The sequence below is a fragment of the Salvelinus sp. IW2-2015 genome, unplaced genomic scaffold (assembly GCF_002910315.2).
Source record: "Salvelinus sp. IW2-2015 unplaced genomic scaffold, ASM291031v2 Un_scaffold1929, whole genome shotgun sequence".
NCBI lineage: Eukaryota > Metazoa > Chordata > Actinopteri > Salmoniformes > Salmonidae > Salvelinus > Salvelinus sp. IW2-2015.
Window position 1 is genome coordinate 25,321 of NW_019943287.1, and position 8,671 is coordinate 33,991.

The 8,671-nt window shown below is 41.5% G+C and overlaps 1 pseudogene; it reads right to left on the reverse strand.

The window, feature by feature from the left end:
• Positions 1–2,307: 2,307 nt before the first annotated feature.
• The window catches only part of LOC112072439 (phosphatase and actin regulator 3-like), a 100,953-nt pseudogene continuing 94,589 nt past the window's right edge, over positions 2,308–8,671 (reverse strand).

The following is an 8,671-nucleotide window of genomic DNA, read 5'->3' on the forward strand; positions in this document are numbered from 1 at the left end:
GGTTGTTGTTGTTGTGTTCTCCAGGCAGCAATAAGGAAGGAGCTGAATGAGTTCAAGAGTAACGAGAGAGGTTCACAATTCCAGCAAGCACCTGACAAGGTATGTGAGGGTGGTTGTGTGTGTTGTGTGTGTGATTTTGGTTTTACTATCCTAGACTGTTCAGGGTCTGGCCTGCTTCCCCTCTACTCTACAGAGGGGTTAGTCTGAGCCCTCCCTCCCCTGCTGTCGCTACACCCCCTTACTATCTGACACATGTTATAAAATCCTGGATTGCTTCTCCACAGAGGAACATTACCTAACTATTCTATTCAGTTTCTGTCCAGCACTCAGCGGACAGAGCTCCATTCGTACATTCAGTATTAATTGATCACCTTCCGTCCATTCAGTTATTAATTGATCACCTTCCGTCCATTCAGTTATTAATAGATCGCTCCGTCCATTCAGTTATTAATAGATCACCTTCTGTCCATTCAGTTATTAATTGATCACCTTCTGCCCGTTCAGTTATTAATAGATCACCTTCTGTCCATTCAGTTATTAATAGATCGCCTTCCGTCCATTCAGTTATTAATAGATCACCTTCTGTCCATTCAGTTTATTAATTGATCACCTTCCGCCCGTTCAGTTATTAATAGATCACCTTCTGTCCATTCAGTTATTAATTGATCACCTTCCGCCCATTCAGTTATTAATAGATCACCTTCCGTCCGTTCAGTTATTAATAGATCACCTTCCGCCCGTTCAGTTATTAATAGATCGCCTTCCGTCCATTCAGTTATTAATAGATCGCCTTCCGTCCATTCAGTTATTAATTGATCGCCTTCCGTCCATTCAGTTATTAATTGATCACCTTCCGCCCGTTCAGTTATTAATAGATTCACCTTCCGTCCGTTCAGTTATTAATAGATCACCTTCCGTCGTTCAGTTATTAATAGATCACCTTCTGTCCGTTCATATTAATAGATCACCTTCTGTCCGTTCATTATTATAAGATCACCTTCCGCCCATTCAGTATTAATAGATCACCTTCCGCCCGTTCAGTTATTAATAGATCACCTTCCGCCCATTCATATTAATGGATCGCCTTCCGCCCTTCAGTTATTAATAGATCACCTTCCATCCGTTCAGTTATTAATAGATCACCTCCATCCGTTCAGTTATAATAGATCACCTTCCGTGGTTCAGTTATTAATAGATCACCTTCCGTCCGTTCAGTATTAATAGATCACCTTCTGTCCGTTCAGTTATTAATAGATCACCTTCGTCCGTTCAGTATTAATAGATCACCTTCCGCCCATTCAGTTATTAATAGATCACCTTCCGCCCGTTCAGTTATTAATATATCACCTTCCGCCCATTCAGTTATTAATGGATCGCTTCCCGCCCATTCAGTTATTAATAGATCACCTTCCGTCGGTTCAGTTATAATAGATCACCTTCTGTCCGTTCAGTATTAATACGATCACCTGCTTCCGTTCAGTTATTAATAATAACACTCTTCCGTCGGTTCATTATTAATAGATCACCTTCTGTCCGTTCAGTTATTAATAGATCACCTCTGTCCGTTCAGTTATTAATAATAGATCACCTTCCGTCCGTTCAGTTATTAATAATCACCTCTCTCCTCTTCTCTCTCTTCTCTCTCTCTCTCTTCTCTCTCTCTCTCTCTCTCTCTCTCTCTCTCTCTCTCTCTCTCTCTCTCTCTCTCTCTCTCTCTCTCTCTCTCTCTCTCTTCCTCTCTCTTCCTCTCTCCTCTCTCTCTCTCTCTCTCTCTCTCTCTCTCTCTCTCTCTTCTCTCTCTCTCTCTCTCTCTCTCTCGCTCTCTCTCTCTCTCTCTCTCTCTCTCCAGTTGTACTGTTAGAGGGGCCAGTTGTACTGTCAGAGGGCCCAGTTGTACTGTTAGAGGGGCCAGTTACATTAGACGTTATTGTTGTCATATCGTTTTCTTCACTGCATTGCAGGCGTTAGCAGACAAAAGACCATGCTCATAATCATCATCGTTGCCACTGTCTAACAACGGATGTAAAAAAAGAACGATAGCAAAAATTTGTTATGTAAAAATTATTTCATACTCCACATTTAGGGGGGCCACAAGGGGGTCCAAAATTGTTGTCACAGGGGCACTGCCCCCCCAGAACCGCTAGTGCACTGAAGTCATTTAGACATTTAATCATGTTGCGCCGAAGCCCACCCGGCTCATCTGGAGAGTCGATACAGACAGTGGGACAGTTACACTTATTAAAACGGATAATAAACTATGATCCGTTATAAAGGATCATATTTGTTATATCCTCTTGTTTTATTCTATTATAAACTATGTATCATGATCCAATACTCACGTTTGAGGATGTTCCGACTCTCCAGCTCCTCTACCGCGGGTCTCTGGCTCAGCCGCCTGCGGAAAAACACTAGAATCACGTTCTGAACCATGATGTTGTTCCCCCCCCCCCCGGTCCTCTAGTCAGGTCACAGTCTCTGACAGACAGACTGACAGTCTCTACTAGCAGCAGCAGAGGTCAAGATGTCTGAGTCGGCGTGCAGAACCGCTCCATGATCTTCCTAGTTACCATCTGGAGCCTAGAAACCCTCTTCTGTGACTGACCCGAGAGCGCCTCCACAGCGGGGTAGAAGGCAAGCCGCGTTTTATCACGTTACAAACACAAAGTCACGATTGCAGAATATTTGTCCAGTTTTAGAGCGTTCTTTTCCCTTCAATAGATATTTCCCAAGTGGAAGATAAAACAGTGAAGGATAGTTTGAGCGCGACTGGAAAGTAAAATGATAAATCTGTATGATCCTGGCACAGGTGTCAAACTCATTCCACGGGGGGCCGAGTGTCTGCGGGTTTTCGCTCCTCCCTTGTACTTGATTGATGAATTAACATCACTAATTAGTTAGGAACTCCCCACACCTGGTTGTCTAGGGCTTTATTGAAAGGAAAAACCAAAAACCTGCAGACACTAGGCCCTCCGTGGAATGAGTTTGACACCCATGCTGTACAGGTAGATGAAGGACTGAGCTCAGTTAGTGTCTGTAACAGAATGCGGAGTGCTCGGCTCTCTCCTCTCTAACTATTCTGTCTGGCTACTGACGCCGTGCTGTCCGATGCAGTGGACTAAAGTACTATTTAAGTAGTTATTTTTTTGTATCTGTACTTTACTATTTATATATTTTTGACAACTTTTACATTACATTTCTAAAGAAAATAATGTACGTTTAACTCCATACAGTTTTCCTGAAACCCAAAAGTACTCATCACATTTTGAATGCTTAGCAGGACAGAAAAAATGTCCAATTCACGCATTTATCAAGAGAACATTCCTGGTCATCCCTACTACCTGATCTGGCGGATTCATTAAACACAAATGCTTCGTTTGTAAATGATGTCAAAGTGTTGGACTGTGCCCCTGGCTATCTGTAAATGATGTCTAAGTGTTGGACTGTGCCCCTGGCTATCTGTAATGATGTCTAAGTGTTGGCGTGTGCCCCTGGCTATCTGTAATGATGTCTAAGTGTTGGAGTGTTCCCCTGGCTATCTGTAAATGATGTCTGAGTGTTGGAGTGTGCCCCTGGCTATCTGTAATGATGTCTGAGTGTTGGATGTGTCCCTGGCTATCTGTAAATGATGTCTAGAGTGTTGGAGTGTGCCCCTGGCTATCTGTAATGATGTCTAGTGTTGGAGTGTGCCCCTGGCTATCTGTAATGATGTCTGAGTGTTGGAGTGTCCCCTGGCTATCTGTAATGATGTCTAAGTGTTGGAGTGTTCCCCTGGCTATCTGTAATGATGTCTAAGTGTTGGCGTGTGCCCCTGGCTATCTGTAATGATGTCTGAGTGTTGGAGTGTACCCCTGGCTATCTGTAAATGATGTCTAAGTGTTGGAGTGTGCCCCTGGCTATCTGTAATGATGTCTAAGTGTTGGAGTGTGCCCCTGGCTATCTGTAATGATGTCTAAGTGTTGGAGTGTTCTGATTAATACAAGGAACTTGAAATTATTTATACTTTTACATTTGAGTACATTTTAGGAATTAAATTTACTGTTGATACTTAAGTATATTCAAAACCAAATAATTTTAGACTTTTACTCAAGTAGTATTTTACTGGGTGACTTTAACTTTTACTTTAGTCATTTTCTATTAAAGTGTCTTTACTTTTACTCAAGTATAACAACTGGGTACTTTTCCTATCACTGGTCCGGGGTAGGCCGTCATTGTAAATAAGAATTTGTTCTTAACTGGGTTGCCTAGTTAAATAAAGGTTAAATAAATGTACCGTGGTGCTGGAGAGCTCTTGCTTTTGCTACAGTCCCAAGGATCTCGTATAGCAAGAACCTTTTTACTACAGCACAGCAGCATCACAGCAAGGAGGGATGGGCGTTTCTACGTAGATAGGAAATTCCCACCTACGACTCAAAAGGTTCACGCCTTAAAATGCTGCAGCCAGAGATTCAGCAGGCATGAATGTAGTGATGGGAAGTTTGTCTCTTTTTACTGACTTGGATCTTTTCAAATCGTTCAGCCAAAATAACAAATATTTCGACACATTTCGTTCATCTGAGTCATTTAAGCCATGAGCACGCAGGACCCCCACTAAAAACTGGTAACAGTCTTAATTCTACAAGCCTCTCCTTCACATTACGTTCACCATAGGGGGGTTATTGGAGCTGGCATTTGTTACTGAGACTTGTAAACGCGTGCTTTAAAACTTGTTTGGGATAGGGGGCAGCATTTTCACTTTTGGATGAATAGCATGCCCAGAGTGAACTGCCTCCTACTTAGTCCCAGATGCTAATATATGCATATTATTATTATTGGATAGAAAACACTCTGAAGTTTCTAAAACTGTTTGAATGATGTCTGTGAGTATAACAGAACTCATATGGCAGGGAAAAACCTGAGAAAAAATCCAAACAGGAAGTGGGAAATCTGAGTTTTGTAGTTTTTGAACTCACCCCTATCGAATACTCAGTGGGATATGGGTTATTTTTCACTTCCTAAGGCTTCCACTAGATGTCAACCATCTTTAGAACGTGGTTTCAGGCTGCTCATGTGAAGGGGGGCCGGATGGGAGCTGTTTTACTAAGGGGTCTGTCTACAGCCTCGTTCTCAGTCGCGCGCTTTCAGGTTGCTCTCGTTCCAGGGCAATTCTACAGACAATGGAATTCTCCGGTTGGAACAGTATTGAACTTTTATGATAAAAACATCCTAAAGATTGATTCTATACTTAGTTTGACAAGTTTCTTCGACCTGTAATATAACTTTTTGAACGTTTCGTCCGAATCGACCAGATCGCGCTTTTGGATTGTTTACCAAACACCCTAACAAAATAAGCTATTGGACATAAATGGACATAAATGATGGACATTATCGAACAAAACAAGCATTTATTGTGGAACTGCGATTCCTGGGAGTGCATTCTGATGAAGATCATCAAAGGTAAGTGAATATTTATACATGAATAATATGAATAATGTTGACTACCCAACATGRYGKAKATTTCTCTGGCTGGTTTGGGCTCTGAGCGCCGTTCTCAGATTATGCTTTTTMCGTAAAGTTTTTTTGRAATCTGACACAGCGGTTGCATTAAGGAGAAGTGTATCTAAAGTTTCATGTATAATAGCTGTATTTTCATCAACATTTATTATGAGTATTTCTGTGAATTCATGTGGCTCTCTGCAATATCACTGCATGTTTTGGAACTAATGAATCTAACACGCCAATGTAAAATGAGATTTTTGGATATAAATATGAACTTTACCGAACAAAACATACATGTATTGTGTAACATGAAGTCCTATGACTGTCATCTGATGAAGATCATCAAAGGTTAGTGATTCATTTTATCTCTATTTGTGCTTTTTGTGACTCCTCTCTTTGGCTGAAAAAATGGCTGGGTTTATCTGTGACTTGGTGGTGACCTAACATAATCATTTGTGGAGCTTTTCGCTGTAAAGCATTTTTGAGATCAGACACTGTGGCTGGATTAACGAGAATTTTATCTTTAAAATGGTGCCTAATACTTGTATTGTTGTATTGTATTGTGTTGTATTGTATTGTTTTGTATTTGGCGCCCTGCAATTTGATTGGCTGTTGGCGAGGGGTTCCGCTAGCGGAACGAGGTTATTTACAGATGAGATATTTAGATACATTTGAAACGACATCTTGACGGAATGCGGCGAGGGTGATACGCACGTCGTTCGCGAACGCAGCCCACCAAACGATTCGTTCTCGAGTTCTCGAGTTTGTGGAGAAAAGGCTGTGTGTAGCCTATGTTTTGGTTCTACAAAGAAGTGTCCATCAAACCATTCAATAATCAATTAATTGCATCCATTCTTGCACCATGCGATCAATGATTAGCTCTAAACTTGTCTTTTTTTTTCCTACGCTCATGATCTATTTTCCTAGGTGCGTATGAGACCATCAGAGACCACTAGAGACCAGTAGTGACCAGTAGAGACCAGTAGAGACCAGTAGTGACCACTAGTGACCAATAGTGACTAGTAGTGACCAGAAGAGACTAGTAGTGACCAGAAGAGACCAGTAGAGACCAGCAGTGACCAGTAATGACCAGTAGTGACCAGTAGTGACCATCAGTGACCAGTAGTGACCAGTAGTGATGATCTATTTTCCTAGGTGCGTATGGACCAGTAGTGACCAGTAGTGACCGGTAGAGACCAGTAGTGATGATCTATTTTCCTAGGTGCGTATGGACCAGTATAGACCAGTAGTGACCAGTAGTGATGATCTATTTTCCTAGGTGCGTATGGACCAGTATAGACCAGTAGTGACCAGTAGTGATGATCTATTTTCCTAGGTGCGTATGACAGAAAGTCAGAGTAAGTCTCTGGAACCACTGAGCTGTGTATTAATCCTGCTGTAGGACTCATTGTGGCCACTCCACACAGCACTAGCAGGTCAAACGAAGGACCACAATGAACGAGTCACTCTGATAAACGACTCATGAATATTGAGTCATTAAAAAGAGTTTATAAAATAACGAATCGTTCACGAACTGCACATCACTAGCAGGCAGCCTCTCCTCTCCGGAACCAAGACAAAACCATGCTACTCTAACTGAGGATTGATTTCCCTTCTACTATCATCAAATCGGACTTCCTAAATGTAGTTTATAAAGCCGATAGGTTCATATTTTATATCATTCTATTGCTACACAAAGCTGTAGATGCGATTTCTAAATAATGCACACCCCTTGAATAAAAATACTAAGTACAACAGGCAGACGGATCATTTATTTGATTTATTTATTTGTACTAAGTACAACAGGCAGACGGATCATTTATTTGCTATTTGTGGTTGTTTTGCACATAATTGAGGCAACAATTACAGTAGATGATTATGCTGTGTTCATCACCATGTGGGAAAGCACACAGACAGTGTGGTGAAAAAGGCACAACAGCGCCTCTTCAACCTCAGGAGGCTGAAAAAATGTGGTTTGTCACCGAAAACCCTAACGAACTTTTAAAGGTGCACAATCGATAGCATCCTGTTGGGCTGTATCACCGCCTGGTAGTGCAACTGCACCGCCCACAACTGCAGGTCTCTCCAGAGGGTAGTGTGGTCTGCACAACGCATCACCGGGGGCAAACTACCTGCCCTCCAGGACACCTACAACAGCCGATGTGACAGGAAGGCAAAAAAGATCATCAAGGACAATAACCACCCGAGCCACTGCCTGTTCACCCCGCTTCCATCACTATCTATTCTATACTATCTATTGCATCTTAGCAGCCTGTCACTGCTCATCCATTTATTTTATATATTCTTATCCCATTCCATTACTAGATTGTGTGTATTGGGTTTTGTTAGATATTAGGTTTTGTTGTGGAATTGTTAGATATTAAGTTTTGTTGTGGAATTGTTAGATATTAGGTTTAGTTGTGGAATTGTTAGATATTACTTGTTAGATATTACTGCACTGTCGGAACTAGAAGCATAAGCATTTCACTACACTCGCAATAACATCTGCTAACCATGTGACCAATAATATCTGCTAACCATGTGACCAATAACATCTGATACCACTACTATAACCAGTTACTACCATTACTACTGTAGTCACTACCACAACTATAACCAGTCACTACCACTACTATACCCAGTCACTACCACTACTATAACCAGTCACTACCACTACTATAACCAGTCACTACCACTACTATAACCAGAACACTACCAAAACTACTATAAACCAGTCACTACCACTACATACACCAGACACTCCAAACACTATAACCAGTCACTCCACTACCTTATAACGAGATCATACCACTACTAAACCAGTCACTACCACTACTATAACCAGTCACTACCCTACTATCAATCACTACACTACTATCCACTTACCATAATAATAACCAGTCACTACCACTACCAATTAAACCAGATCACTACCACAACACATCACTAACCACTACTATAACACAGTCACTACCACTACTATAACCAGGTCACTACCACATACTATAACCAGTCACTACCACATAACTATAACCAGTCACTACCACTACTATAACAGACACTACCACTACTATAACCAGTCACTACCACTACATAATAACCCAGTCACTACCACAACCATCACATACCAACTAACCAAACTAATAACAGTCACGACCACCACTTAACCGTCACATACCAACAACTATAACCAGTC